The 15,826-nt window shown below is 41.4% G+C and overlaps 2 pseudogenes across 2 annotated transcripts; both read left to right on the forward strand.

Moving 5' to 3' along the window:
- Window positions 1-1,557: 1,557 nt before the first annotated feature.
- Window positions 1,558-6,360, forward strand: LOC311031449 (cytochrome P450 2K1-like; annotated as a pseudogene). Its single transcript has 9 exons — window positions 1,558-1,763; window positions 3,546-3,701; window positions 3,901-4,050; window positions 4,266-4,426; window positions 5,069-5,248; window positions 5,336-5,477; window positions 5,565-5,749; window positions 5,836-5,977; window positions 6,069-6,360. The product of its transcript is annotated as a cytochrome P450 2K1-like (transcript).
- Window positions 6,361-6,997: 637 nt separating this feature from the next.
- On the forward strand, window positions 6,998-15,762 carry LOC311031450 (cytochrome P450 2K1-like; annotated as a pseudogene). The gene is made up of 16 exons: window positions 6,998-7,004; window positions 7,799-7,917; window positions 9,532-9,694; window positions 9,891-10,040; window positions 10,384-10,544; window positions 11,233-11,364; window positions 11,465-11,606; window positions 11,694-11,878; window positions 11,965-12,125; window positions 13,590-13,608; window positions 13,831-13,989; window positions 14,080-14,154; window positions 14,343-14,484; window positions 14,565-14,749; window positions 14,830-14,971; window positions 15,576-15,762. The product of its transcript is annotated as a cytochrome P450 2K1-like (transcript).
- The last annotated feature ends 64 nt before the right edge of the window (window positions 15,763-15,826 follow it).

Here is a 15,826-nt window from a genome sequence, read left to right on the forward strand (position 1 = left end):
CAAATGGATTTACTCAGTTTTGAAGATTGTAATTTGTCTTTTTTTTGTATTGCAGAAAATGGCAAATATCACATAATATATGATCCTACTATAGCTCAATACCACATGTACATCTAAAATGACAATAAATTACATTCATATAATTTTTTCATTTTGGTCTTTTTTCCCCCTTTCTAGAGAAATACTTAATAGTTAAAAATACGTTACACATTATTTTCATCAATGTTTTCTGATGAGGAAAAAGGTGATTGAGAGTATTCAATAAAGGGGACAATATATATATATCATTTCTAAATAAGATTTGGTCAGTTCACTCGCAACCCTGATGCTTCTTATAACAACCCAGTATTTTGCACATTGATCCTTTGGAAAGGCTGCAGTTTAATACCAACAGTCTTGGTTTGCTCAGGTTGGTGATCAATCATTGCAGCCCAGTTAATTTTGTCAAGAAGTAAAGTTCTTTGAGCAAGTTTTTATGAATACAATGTGTGTTAGTGCATAGGTGTTGCAGTATTAAGAAAAAACTTTTGAAGACCAAAGTATTGTTGGGAATGGGCAAAAAATGCATGGGAGGGATTGACCAAGAAATAAAAACTTGATGCTAGACGTTAGATAAGATGTTGGGTACGATACAGTAGTATAGGAATGGAGACAAACAGCTTTAGAAGAGCCTACGTAAGCCTACTGGCATGTATACACACAGTATATCGCCTATGTGTTAACTTCCTCTGAATTGAAAGTGCTGCTTCAGCCATCAGGTTCCTGTATTATTTTTGATGTGAAGTGTAAAGTAAAACTATTATTGCACTGAACTCAACGGAACCCAGTGAGTTTCATTTACACTGAAAGGAGTCAGGTCTTATTGAGAAATATTTATGCCCTGGAGGACCTGAACACTTCTTTTAGCTAAGCTAAAGGTTTTTCTGGTTAAGCATTTTAAAAATAACCAATTTTGTTGTGATTTAATTGCACTTAATGGATAAAACAGATGCCAAATCAACTACATAAAGACAACAATTTGTAAAAAGTCTGGAACCACCTGGTGTAATAAGCAATGTATGCAAACTTAACACTTGGGACTGTGACCCATGAGAGACATAATGCATGTTTGTTCCTTAATCCTGTCTCACAGCCAACCTCTGGTCTGAAATGTGCATTCTCTCTACTGGCCATTAGGGGGCAACTCCTCTGGTTGCAAAAAGAAGTCTGATTGAATGGAAGTTTATGAGAAAATGACCCTACTTCTCACAAACTCACTCTGATATATTTCTCTGGCTGATAGTAAAACTGTGTCTGATGGAGGGAAGGAATACAGTCATATTGTCATGTTTTTCTTCATGGCAATCTGCAAAGCAGAGGAACTTATGTACAAATAAATCATTTACAAATCGAACTGGTGCTTTTGGCAGAGTAGACATTTTTACTGTCTTGCCAATGTTTTCACTTAATTTAATCAGTACTGGCAGTGGCTGGGGTACAAAAGGCAGGATATGTCCCTTTGATGGGTAGATCACTGTGTTCTAACGGCAAGGCTCAGTGCCATTAACAGCAGGAGAAATGTCTCTTTTGGAGGATTTTGTTGTCTACATTTTCTCTAATCCCACCACTTCTCTGGGAGTTGTTGCTCTCCTGCTCGTCATCTATCTAGTTTCTAGTAGTTTCACCTCTCAGGGATTTGGAAAAGAGTCCGAAGCCTCTTCCCCTGCTGGGCAACTTGCTGCAGCTGGATCTCAAGAGACTTCACAAATCCCTCTTTGAGCTGAGTTAAACACTCTTCTACCAAAGCAAATGCATTTTGAAACAGGTGTCACAATTTATTTGAGATGAGGTGAAAAGACGTATACTCAATTCATATCAATATTTCAATATCATACGTTCTTTGGTTATTTTGTTTAAAAAACACAATTTCAAAAACAGGAAATTAAAAAAACAATCAAATGGGCCTCTTTTGTTTTTCTGGTTTACAACTGGTTTACAACTGGTTTACAACAAAACGGAAAGACAGTTTTGTTTTCTTGTTTACAGATGTTGTACGGAATATACAGTGAATGTCAGAATCTGCGACTGGAAATGCAGACTTGCGTTAGGCGGAAGCAGAACATGTAGCGGTTATGGCCGCACTTGAACCTCATGTTGACTTTATTCATGAAATTTTTGAGAGTGGGAAAAACACTTCAACAACTACCGGCCGATCTCCAACCTTCTGTTCCGCAGTAAGATCCTGGAAAAAGCAGTTGCCATCCGACTCCATCACCAAATGTCCAACCATGAGCTCTATGAACCCCTTCAATCTGGATTCAGAGCACACCACAGCACCGAGACCGCCCTCATCAAAATCACAAATGATCTTCTTCTGATCACTGCTGACTCCGGGCACACCAGTGAAATAATTCTGCTTGACCTCTCTGCAGTCTTTGACACTATCTCCCATCCCATCCTCCTCAACCGCCTATCTCACCACCTACATCACCGGATCAGCTTTCTCCTGGATCCAGTCATACCTCTCTAACAGAAAACAGTGCATCACACTCTGCAACTCCCACTCCCCCCAAGCCCCTGTCAACAAGGCGTGCCTCAAGGCTCTGTGCTTGGACCCCTCCTCTTTATCATCTACATGCTCCCTCTTGGTCAGATCACCCATCAACATGGTCTCAAATTCCACTCATACACCGATGACACACAGCTCCACATCAGCACCAAACCATCCACTCAGCCCCCCCCCCCCATCTCCCTGGTCTACTGCCTGCATAAAATCTAAGGATGTCAACAAACATACTCAAGCTCAACAGCAATAAAACAGAGGTCATGGATGCGGCCTCCAAGGCACTACTTTGGGAGGTTGGAGATCTCCTCCTAAATATAGACGGGTACTCCATCTGCCCATCCTCCGAAGTCCGCAACCTTTGCGTCATCCTGGACTCCAACCTTTCCTTCCAGTCCCACATCCGCCTTCTTTCACCTCAGAAATATCTCCAGTGTCTAACTGTGGCAGAAACCCTCATTCATGCCTTCGTCACCTCCCGTCTGGATTACTGCCATGGAGTCCTTTCTGGAGTACACACCAAAACCCTGGACAGGCTACAATATGTACAGAACTCTGCCGCCAGGGTTCTCACCCACACCAAGCCCTGGCAAAACATCATCCCAACCCTCATCCACCTCTACTGGCTTCCAATTAACTTCTGTATAAAGTACAAAATCCTCCTTCTCACCTAAGAATCCCTCCATTCCATCGCCCCTCAATACCTCTCTGACCTCCTTGTTCTGTACTCCCCGTCTTGCAAACCTCTGGTCCTCAGAGACTGGCCTGCTCTCCATCTCCCACACCAGACTCTTTACCTTCGGAGACAGAGCGTTCAGCACCACGGCCCCCACTCTCTGGAACGCTCTCCCCACAGTCATTCGAAACGCCTCAGCCTAAGACAATTTTTAAAAAATCATCGAACATCGTAAGAGAATTGTTTTTGTTTTGAAATAACCCATGAACGAACGATACACAGATTCAACACCACCTCTGAATCTATTTTTTTGTTCAAAGCTCTCAGAGAAACATGGGTCTGTGTTTACGGTGTACTTTGGAACCAGTAAAGTGGTGGTCCTCGCTGGTTACAAGACAGTCAAAGAAGCTCTGGTCAGCAACGCAGAAGAATTTGGAGACAGAAGCATCACTCCTATTTTTCAGGATTTAAGTCAAGGCCACGGTTTGTTTACTTTTCAATACAATATCCAAAATATCCAAATAATATCAATGAGAAGTCAATAGTAAAGCCACAAAAAAACATTTTATGTACTACATTAAATTTTTACTTTGTTTTATGTAGGCGATTCACTGACTAGAATTATATATAATAATCTATACATGATACATATTACATTTAACCTGCATGTTGTGTTTAATAGGAATTATATTTGCAAATGGAGAATCATGGAAAGAGATGAGACGTTTTGCACTCACCACCCTCAGAGACTTTGGAATGGGCAAACGAGTCACTGAGGAAAAAATCTTGGAGGAATGTCAACATTTGGTCCAAATGATTAAAAAGCATGAAGGTATGGAGATAAATACATGACAAGTTGTAATGATATACGAAAATAGCAGATGACGTCAAAGTGGTGTTATCGTAATGCTGAGTGACATTTCCTACAGAGTTTCTTACTTTTTCCATATCAGGACACATCTAAGTGCATTATTGTTCTGAGGAAATTATAAGTTGTGTTCAAATCCTCACTTTGTCTTAATAATATAATTTTTGTCACATTTACAGGGAAACCATTTGACACAACACACCCGCTGAGTTATGCAGCATCCAACATCATCTCCTCGATTGTGTATGGCAGCAGGTTTGAATACAATGACCCCCGATTCAAAAACACGGTGAAAAGAGCGCACGACAACATGCATATTGTCGGCTCTGCACCAATCCAGGTGAGTTTCATATTTGCCTTTTAAATTACTCTGGTGAGCAAGCAAGCAATGTTTACTGACAAATGCATGATTTAGGACCAAATTGAAACAGCCCCATTTCTTCTGGTCTAATCTTTCTCCTCTCCTGTTCTCTTCAGTCAGCTATTCTCCTTCCCTTCTTCTTATTAATGAATTAATTTGATTCACCAGCATCTTTTATTTCTTTATAATACTATTTTTCTTTAATATTTTTTATTATTACATATGATATATTACTATACTGTATTGCTATCTTCTCCTCTCCCCTACTCTCCAGTCATCTCTTCTCCTTTTCTTTGTTTTCCTCTCCTTTCAACGTACTCTAACATAACTACTTACAGTCTAGTTTTACACATTTGCAATATATTTGGGATTAGGACAGTGTTTGACATTTGATCGTACCGATCCACAATAGTCCTGCAAAACAGCTTCTGCTGGGATACAGAAGCAGCCTAACCTACTCAGTAGAACTCATAGTAATAATTATGGTCATTTGTTACGTTACATAATGAGACACACAGAACAAATCTCACTATTTAATGAAGACTTTTATTATTCCATGAAATCTTCTTTGGTTGTTGATTGTCTTCACTAACCTTTGTTGATTTCACTGTTGCATCACAGCTTTACAACATATTTCCCAGGCTGTTCAGTTGGATAAAAAACAGGCAGTTGTTCTTAAAAAATGTTGAGGATGCTGTCAGTGATGTCAAAGAATTAATCAAAGACCTAAAAGAGACGCTGAACACTCACATCTACAGGGGATTTGTGGACTGTTTTCTGATTCGGAAGCAGAAAGAAGATGTAAGACCAAACACGTTTACATCTTTAATAAACAAAAAAAAAAACACAGTCTAATTTATGCTGATGTGAGAATGTTCTTTCTCTCAGCAGTCTTCTGTTATGGACAATCACTACCATGAGAAAAACTTGATATTTACAGTGGCCAACCTGTTTGCAGCTGGGACTGACACCACAGCGACTACACTGACATGGGGTTTACTGTTTATGGCTAAATATCCACATGTACAAGGTAAAGAGAGAGATTCTTTGGCAGCTTCACAGAGGCCTAGTCTTGTTTAAATGAATGCAGCAAAGAATACTTATTTGTTAAACCCAGACCAGGTCCAGGAGGAGCTCAGCAGGGTGGTAGGAAGCCGTCAGGTCAGAGTCGAGGACAGGAAGAACCTGCCGTACACTGATGCTGTCATCCATGAGACACAGAGACTGGCCAACATTGCCCCCATGGCCATTCCTCACAAAACCAGCCGAGACGTCACCTTCCAGGGCTACTTCATCAAAGAGGCTAGTTGCTCACATCTGTTATTTATTGTTGGAAATGTTCATCTACTTCTGAAAAGGTGAAAATGTACTTTTATTTTTGCCTACAGGGGACGACTGTGTTTCCTCTAATTACTTCTGTCCTGCACGATGAGAGTGAATGGGAGACCCCACACTGTTTCAACCCTTCCCACTTCCTGGATAAGGAGGGTAAATTCATCAGGAGAGACGCCTTCATGCCCTTTTCTGCAGGTACAACACGTCATCAGGATTTTGTATTTTAAGGATTGCAGAGACATTTTACACAGCGTGGTCCATCTCTTTGCATCTCTTGGTTTTGCAGGTCGCAGGGCGTGTCTGGGAGAAAGTCTGGCTAAGATGGAGCTCTTCCTCTTCCTAACCTCCCTCCTCCAGCGCTTTCGTTTCACTCCTCCACCTGGAGTCACAGAGGAGGAACTGGACCTGACACCAGTTGTGGGCTTCACCCTCAACCCGCCACCTCATGAGCTTTGTGCCGTCAGGCGCCAATGAGGAAGAGAGCTGGAGCATGGCATTAGAGAGGGGTAACATGCTGTGCAGCCAGCAGATGTTCCGTCTTGAAAAATAGCATCATATCTAAAATAGAAAGATGAATATCATACACAGGTGGACACGGTGACTAGCCTTACATTTTTCTCTCTTTAGTTTAAACACTTTGCATCACTTTTTCCATGCATATGGACTTCACTAGAGTGAGACAACTACATACTTTTGTATTCCTGATTATCGTCAATGGTTAATTATTTTCACAAATGGATTTACTCAGTTTTGAAGATTGTAATTTGTCTTTTTTTTTGTATTGCAGAAAATGGCAAATATCACATAATATATGATCCTACTATAGCTCAATACCACATGTACATCTAAAATGACAATAAATTACATTCATATCATTTTTTCATTTTGGTCTTTTTCCCCCCCTTCTAGAGAAATACTTAATAGTTATACGTTACACATTATTTTCTTCAATGTCTTCTGATGAGAAAAAGGAGATTGAGAGTATGTAATAAAGGGGACAATATATATATGTTCTAAATAAGATTTAGTTCACTCTCAACCCTGATGCTTCTTATGACAACCCAGTATTTTGCACATTGATCCTTTGGAAAGGCTGCAGTTTAATACCAACAGTCTTTGTTTTTCTCAGGTTGGTGATCAATCATTGCAGCCCAGTTAATTTTGTCAAGAAGTAAAGTTCTTTGAGCAAAAACTTGATGCTAGACATTAGATAAGATGTTGGGTACGATACAGTAGAATAGAAATGGAGACAAACAGCTTTAGAAGAGCCTACGTAGGCCTACTGGCGTGTATACATATATAGCCTATGTGTTAACTTCCTCTGAATTCAAAGTGCTGCTTCACGTCCCGCCATCATGTTCCTGTATTATTTTTGATGTAAAGTAAAACTATTATTGCACTGAACTCAACGGAACCCAGTGAGTTTCATTAACACTGAAAGGAGTCAGGTCTTATTGAGAAATATTTATGCCCTGGAGGACCTGAGAACTTTTTTTCAACTCCTCTGGTTGCAAAAAGAAGTCTAATTGAATGGAAGTTTTCATGAGAAAATGACCCTACTTCTCACAAACTCACTTTGATATATTTCTCTGGCTGACAGTAAAACTGTGTCTGATGGAGGGAAGGAATACAGTCATATTGTCATGTTTGTCTTCATGGCAATCTGCAAAGCAGAGGAACTTATGTACAAATAAATCATTTACCAATCGAACTGATACTTTTGGCAGAGCGGACATTTTTACTGTCTTGCCAATGTTTTCACTTAATTTAACCAGTACTGGCTGAGGCAGGATATGTCCCTTTGATGGGTAGGTAGATGATTACTCCTCCTAAATCTCAGCTACAAAGGTGTTCCAGTGGATGTGCATTTGAGTGTGTTCTAACTGCAAGGCTCAGTGAGTGGAGTGCCATTAACAGCAGGAGAAATGTCTCTTTTGGAGGATTTTGTTATCTACCTTTTCTCTAATCCTACCACTTCTCTGGGAGTTGTTGCTCTCCTGCTCGTCGTCTATCTAGTTTCTAGTAGTTTCACCTCTCAGGGATTTGGAAAGGAGCCTCCGGGGCCGAAGCCTCTTCCCCTGCTGGGTAATCTGTTGCAGCTGGATCTCAAGGGACTCCACAAATCCCTCTTTGAGGTGAGTTAAACACTCTTCTACCAAAGCAAATGCATTAGGAAACAGGTGTCACAATTTATTTGAGATGAGGTGAAAAGACGTATACTCAATTCATATCAATATTTCAATATCATTCGTTCTTTGGTTATTTTGTTTAAAAAACATAATTTAAAAAACAGGAAATTAGAAAAACAATCAAATGGGCCTCTTTGTTTCATGGTCTACAACCTTTTACAAGAAAGCGGAAAGACCGTTTTGTTTTGCTGTTTACGTGATGTTGTACAGAACATACAGTGAATGTCATAATCCGTGACTGGAAATGCAGCCACCACCTGCATCACCGGCTCAGCTTTCTCCTGGATCCAGTCATACCTCTCTAACAGAAAACAGTGTGTCACACTCTGCAACTCCCACTCCCCCCAAGCCCCTGTCAACCAAGGCGTGCCTCAAGGCTCTGTGTTTGGACCCCTCCTCTTTATCATCTACATGCTCCCTATTGGTCAGATCACCCACTACCATGGTCTCAAATTCCACACATACACCGACGACACACAGCTCCACATCAGCAACAAACCATCCACTCAGCCCCCCCATCTCCCTGGTCTACTGCCTGCATAACATCTAAGGATGTCAACAAACATACTCAAGCTCAACAGCAATAAAACAGAGCTCATGGATGCGGCCTCCAAGGCACTACTTTGAGAGGTTGGAGATCTCCTCCTAAATATAGAGGGGTACTCCATCTGCCCATCCTCCGAAGTCCGCAACCTTTGCGTCATCCTGGACTCCAACCTTTCCTTCCAGTCCCACATCCGCCTTCTTTCACCTCAGAAATATCTCCAGACTCTGTGGCAGAAACCCTCATTCATGCCTTCGTCACCTCCCATCTGGATTACTGCCATAGAGTCCTTTCTGGAGTACACACCAAAACACAGGACAGGCTACAATATAAACTCCGCTGCCAGGGTTCTCACTAGAGATTCACCGATCCGATACCTGGATCGGATATCGGCTCCGATATTGACTAATTAGCTGGATCAGATATCGGATGAATGAGGCCGATTCAGCATTCCAATCCAGTCATTTCATTTTTATTAATATCATACACAGCAATACAGTTACAGCGATCTAGTCACTTCAATTCTATGTTTGCAACGCTGGTTACGTCATCACGCAGAGCAGCTAGTGATGAGCAAACACAGAGCAACATGGAGCAAGCGCCGATTAATTAAGTTTGTTGGGTTTCAGGCAGCTGCTATGTTTTTATATTACATTTTAAAATATCTGTTTGCAGTGCACTTTACATGGTTACAAGTGTTATTTATTTCTATTTGCTGCCAATGTACACTTTGTTATTTGTTAATAAATAATATTGAGTACATTTATATCTGTGGCAATGTCACATGGCAAGGTATACGGTTCATTCATTCAACAGTAGTATCGGATCGGTATCGGTTCAGCACCACGGCCCCCACTCTCTGGAACGCTCTCCCCACAGTCATTCTAAACGCATCCTTAGACAAATTTAAAAAAATCAACGAACACCGTAAGAGAATTGTTTTTGTTTTGAAATAACCCATGAACGAACGATACACAGATTCAACACCATCTCTGAATCTATTTTTTTGTTCAAAGCTCTCAGAGAAACATGGGTCTGTGTTTACGGTGTACTTTGGAACCAGTAAAGTTGTGGTCCTCGCTGGTTACAAGACAGTCAAAGAAGCTCTGGTCAGCTACGCAGATGAATTTGGAGACTGAAGTATCACTCCTATTTTTCAGGATTTAAATCAAGGCAACGGTGTGTTTACTTTTCAATACAATATCCAATAATATCAATGAGAAGTCATAGCAATAGTAAAGCCACAAAAAACGTTTTATGTACTACATTCAATTTCTACTTTGTTTTATGTAGGCAATTCACTGACTAGAATTATATCTAAAAATCTATACATGATAGTTCATATTACATTTAACCTGCATGTCGTGTTTAATAGGAATTATATTCGCAAATGGAGAATCATGGAAAGAGATGAGACGTTTTGCACTCACCACCCTCAGAGACTTTGGAATGGGCAAACGAGTCGCTGAGGAAAAAATATTGGAGGAATGTCAACATTTGGTCCAAATGATTGAAAAGCATGAAGGTATGGAGATAAATACATGACAAGGTGTTCTGATATACAAAAATAGCAGATGATGTCAAAGTTGTGTTATCGTATTTCCTCCAAATAGTTTATTTTTCATATCAGGATACATCTTATTGTGTGTAAATGATAAGCTCTGCCCTCATCCAAATGTATTGTATAGACTTATTGTAAGTCGCTTTGGACAAAGCGTCTGCTAAATGCCCTAAATGTAAATGTAAATGTATATTTTAATGTTTTAAGTTGCCACTGTAAGTCACGGTGAGGTTTGCTTTAATAGTGCAAGGCTGCACTTTTCATTTGCTCTTAAGTCTTAATAATGTAATTTTTGACACATTTACAGGGAAACCATTTGACACAGCACACCCGCTGAGTTATGCAGCATCCAACATCATCTCATCCATTGTGTATGGCAGCAGGTTTGAATACAATGACCCCCGATTCACAAACATGGTGACAAGAGCGCACGACAACATACACGTTGCCGGATCTGCACCAATCCGGGTGGGTTTCATATTTGCCTTTTAAATTACTCTGGTGAGCAAGCAAGCAATGTTTACTGACAAATGCATGATTTAGGACCAAATTGAAACAGCCCCATTTCTTCTGGTCTAATCTTTCTTCTATCCTGTTCTCTCCAGTCAGCTATTCTCCTTTCCCTTCTTCTTATTAATGAATTAATTTGATTCACCAGCATCTTTTTTTAGTTTATAATATTATTTGTCTTACGTATTTTTTATGATTACATATGATATATTACTATACTGTATTGCTATCTTCTCCTCTCCCCTACTCTCCAGTCATCTCTTTTCCTTTTCTCTGTTTTCCTCTCCTTTCGACTTATTCTCACATAACTACTTACAGTATAGTTTTACACATTTATAATATATTTGGGATTAGGACAGTGTTTGACATTTGATCGTACCGATCCACAATAGTCCTGCAAAACAGCTTCTGCTGGGATACAGAAGCAGCCTAACCTACTCAGTAGAACCCCTAGAAATAGTTATGGTCATTTGTTACGTTACATAATGAGACACAGAACAATTCTCACTGTTTAATGAAGACTTTTATTATTCCATGAAATCTTCTTTGGTTGTTGATTGTCTTCACTAACCTTTGTTGTTTTCACTGTTACATCACAGCTTACAACATCTTTCCCAGGCTGTTCAGTTGGATGAAAAACAGGCAGCTGGTGTTAAAAAATGCTGAGAAAACTGTCAGTGATGTCAAAGAATTAATCAAAGACCTAAAAGAGACGCTGAACACTCACATCTACAGGGGATTTGTGGACTGTTTTCTGATTCGGAAGCAGAAAGAAGATGTAAGACCAAACACGTTTACATCTTTAATAAAACAAATTAAAATTAAAATAAAAAAAAACAGTCTAATTTATGCTGATGTGTGAATGTTCTTTCTCTCAGGACTCTTCTGTTATGGACAATCACTACCACGAGAAAAACCTTTTATTTTCAGTGGCCAACCTGTTTGGAGCTGGGACTGACACCACAGAGACTACACTGACATGGGGTTTACTGTTTATGGCTAAATATCCACATGTACAAGGTAAAGAGAGAGATTCTTTGGCAGCTTCACAGAGGCCTAGTCTTGTTTAAATGAATGCAGCAAAGAATACTTATTTGTTAAACCCAGACCAGGTCCAGGAGGAGCTCAGCAGGGTGGTAGGAAGCCGTCAGGTCAGAGTCGAGGACCGGAAGAACCTGCCGTACACTGATGCTGTCATCCATGAGACACAGAGACTGGCCAACATTGCCCCCATGGCCATTCCTCACAAAACCAGCCGAGACGTCACCTTCCAGGGCTACTTCATCAAAGAGGCTAGTTGCTCACATCTGTTATTTATTGTTGGAAATGTTCATCTACTTCTGAAAAGGTGAAAATGAACTTTTATTTTTGCCTACAGGGGACGACTGTGTTTCCTCTACTTACTTCTGTCCTGCACGATGAGAGTGAATGGGAGACCCCACACTGTTTCAACCCTTCCCACTTCCTGGATAAGGAGGGTAAATTTATCAGGAGAGATGCCTTCATGCCCTTTTCAGGATCTGGAGATAATGAGCACAGGTGAGGATTAACAAAGAGGTAAAAGCAACAAGCAGGATCTTCCAGGTTTAAACGAGTCACAAAAGCACAAATGGAGCACTGTACCACAAGTGGGCGGAGCAATCCAGCCAAGACTGACTGCAGGAATCGAACCAGTGTATACTAGTGGTGATGAGGCTGATGTATTTATGTATTTACAGATTTGTTTACACCTAAACCATCCTCAATACACTTGCCTGTCTCATGTACACGTACTGTCGAGGTCAGATAGGGTGATCAGTGCAGCCCATAAGAGGAGGTCTGGACTTTGCCCTACAACTCCTCCTACAGAGGTTGCTATTGCCAGTTGCCACTATTTCTGTATTAACTTAAAACTGGTTGAAACTAGAAACCCTGACTGTGATAGCAGACATTTATCCTTTCATTTACCTTTCAAAGCAGCTGTTCACTGGTAAGGGTTTCTTATCCAGGGTCTGGTTCAGGTGACAGTATGATCATGTTGGAAGATCTTTTCCATTCTGCCTATTCCGTCTTCCTGTTGCTGGTCATTTTAGGCCTGCTGGTCTTCCAGCTTTTTCACTCCAACTTCAGCACCCAAGACAACAAGGGGGAGCCACCGGGACCTAAACCTCTTCCCCTCCTTGGTAACTTGCTCCATGTGGATCTCAAGAGACTTGACAGCTCTCTAGTTGATGTGAGAAATGTGTTGTTTGTCTTAAACAATGTTGTTCTTTCCATTGCTTGGATGGAAGACAAGAAAGTTACCCGTTTTTAATATGTTTTGTTTCAGTATCCATCCATCCATCCATTGTCTACCGTTTATCCTGTATTTAGGGTCGCGGGGGGGCTGGAGCCGATCCCAGCTGTCATTGGGCGAAGGCAGGGTACACCCTGGACAGGACGCCAGTCTATCGCAGGGCCGACATGTAGAGACAAACAACCATTCACGCTCACATTCACACCTACGGGCAATTTAGAGTCACCATTTAACCTATCCCCATCTTGCATGTCTTTGGACTGTGGGAGGAAGCCGGAGAACCCGGAGAGAACCCACGCTTACACGGGGAGAACATGCAAACTCGACACAGAAGGAACCCGGGCCGACCCGGGAATCAAACCCAGGACCCTCTTGCTGTGAGGCGAGAGTGCTACCCACTACACCACCGTGCAGCCCCTTGTTTCAGTATTGATCAGTAAATTGAATTTCTTTCTGTGACTCTCACTTTTACCCACCATCTTTTTTTGTAGCTGTCCAAAAAATATGGATCAGTGTACACAGTGTACTTTGGACCGAAGAAGACGGTGGTCCTGGCAGGATACAAGACAGTCAAATAGGCTCTGGTCAACCATGCTGAGGAGTTTGGAGACCGAGACGTCACTCCTATATTCTATGATTTCAACAAAGGACACGGTAAAGAAATGTATGTTTGTTTTACTGGCCTGTGTTTGTCCTTGTCTAAACTGGCTGACCTCTTTTGTTTCAAGGGTATACTACTTTCCAACGGTGACTCGTGGAAAGAAATGAGGCGTTTTGCTTTAACTACACTGAGAGATTTTGGGATGGGCAAAAGAGTTATTGAAGAGAAAATTATTGAGGAATGTCACTTCCTGATTGAAGAATTTGAACCGCATCAAGGTAACATGACCTCCTCTAAAACACAGCAGGGGTTTACAAAGCAGTCCCTTGAATAAGTTGCACTTACTATCTCACCCTTTTCTCTCTCAGGCAAACGCCCAGACAATGAATTATGCAGCTTCTAATGTTATAGCAGCTATCATGTTTGGAAAGAGGTTTGGATACAAAGACCCTGTCTTCCAAGCGATGGTGGAAAGAGACCACGAGTCCATCCATCTGACTGGAACAGCATCCATCTGGGTACAATTGGTAAGTGATTTCCAATTGAGTTGCACAGAAATTACACACAACTGTGTGTATTAAACACGTGTTTATAATTGTTGTATTAAATCCTATAAGATGATGTTGTTTGTCAACACGGAGGAACTAAAATGCTTTGTTGATGCATTCCTGACCCGTAAACTAAAGCTGGAGGTAAGGTGTCGAACTTCTAGACTGAGAATACTGATCAATGTGAGAAAAGAGTTAATTGCCAAGTGTGTTTGCAACTACAAGGAATCTGGCGTGGTAATTGGCGCAAAACAGAATATATATATAAAGATAGAATAGTCTTGGCTGCTTTCTCATTGTGTATAATCCCCCTTTTCTGTGTGTTATGCTAGGAGTTTGAAATCGAGGATTCACACTATCATGATGAGAACCTGGTCTACAGTGTGATGAATCTGTTTGCAGCTGGGACTGATACTACAGGAAATACACTTCGGTGGTGTTTACTTTTCATGGCCAAGTACCCTCGTTTTCAAGGTGCCAAATATGCCCACGTGCCCATCTCTGTTGGATTTCAGTTTGGGTTCCAATTTAATCCCAGCCTTATGTGAGTCCAGACCAGGTCCAGGAGGAGCTCAGCAGGGTGGTAGGAAGCCGTCAGGTCAGAATAGAGGACCGGAAGAACCTGCCGTACACTGATGCTGTCATCCATGAGACACAGAGACTGGTCAACATTGTCCCCATGGCCATTCCTCACAAAACCAGCCGAGACGTCACCTTCCAGGGCTACTTCATCAAAGAGGCTAATTGTTCCTTCTGAATAGGTGAAAATGTGCTTTCATTCTTAGACTTCAAACAGCCCTCTGTCTTTTTTGCCTACAGGGGACTACTGTGTTTCCTCTACTTACTTCTGTCCTGCACGATGAGAGTGAATGGGAGACCCCACACTGTTTCAACCCTTCCCACTTCCTGGATAAGGAGGGTAAATTTATCAGGAGAGACGCCTTCATGCCCTTTTCTGCAGGTACAACACGGTCATCAGGATTTTGTTAACTAGGGACAACGGATGTATTTGTATACAATTGACCCTCCGCCTCCTAACAGACTGGCAAATCATTGCATAGCTTGAACCAGATTTCAGGTCATGTTATGGACTTTGAGCTAGTCACGGTTAAAACGTTGCATAATAGTGATGCTTGTTACGCAGATGTACATTTCTAAAACCTGTGGAGCTAACAGCAGAGTAGGTTGGCTAATCCTTAACCAGTGCTAGCACTTCTATGCTACGCTAGCTACTGGAGGTGTACTGAATGCTAACACATGCTGCTTTTGCTTTTTAATGATTGTAACAGTGAAAAAACACAGGAACAGTGTTTTACTTTGTTTAATTCCTTCTGTCTCGTCAGCCAGCTGATGTGGTGGTATATTTTTCCACTATGATCTGCAGGCTGTAGATTCTATCGTCATCTTTTTAACCTGCTGTTGAATCAGTCTGATGTCTAGTATTTCCTATATTTTAGACCCTTTGACTCCATGGTAAGTCTGGCAGGTTAACTGAGTAGCAGCAAGGTTAGCAGACTTGGCAAAGGTTTCATTCTGAAGACGTGACCCACTCTTGGTTCTTGCAGGTCGTAGGGTGTGTCTTGGAGAGAGTTTGGCCAGAATGGAGCTCTTCCTCTTCCTCGCCTCACTCCTCCAGCGCTTCCGTTTCACGCCTCCACCGGAGTTGCAGAGGATGAACTGGATCTGAATCCAGTGGTGGGCTTCACCCTCAGCCCCCCACCTCATGAGCTGTGTGGCGTCAGTCGCCAATGAAGAAAAGAGCTGTATCGTTGTAGTTTTTATGCCATGACAGAATAGTCAGTATAAGCTGCTCTGT

The sequence above is a fragment of the Eutrigla gurnardus genome, assembly GCF_963514095.1.
Source record: "Eutrigla gurnardus genome assembly, chromosome: 20".
Lineage (NCBI taxonomy): Eukaryota > Metazoa > Chordata > Actinopteri > Perciformes > Triglidae > Eutrigla > Eutrigla gurnardus.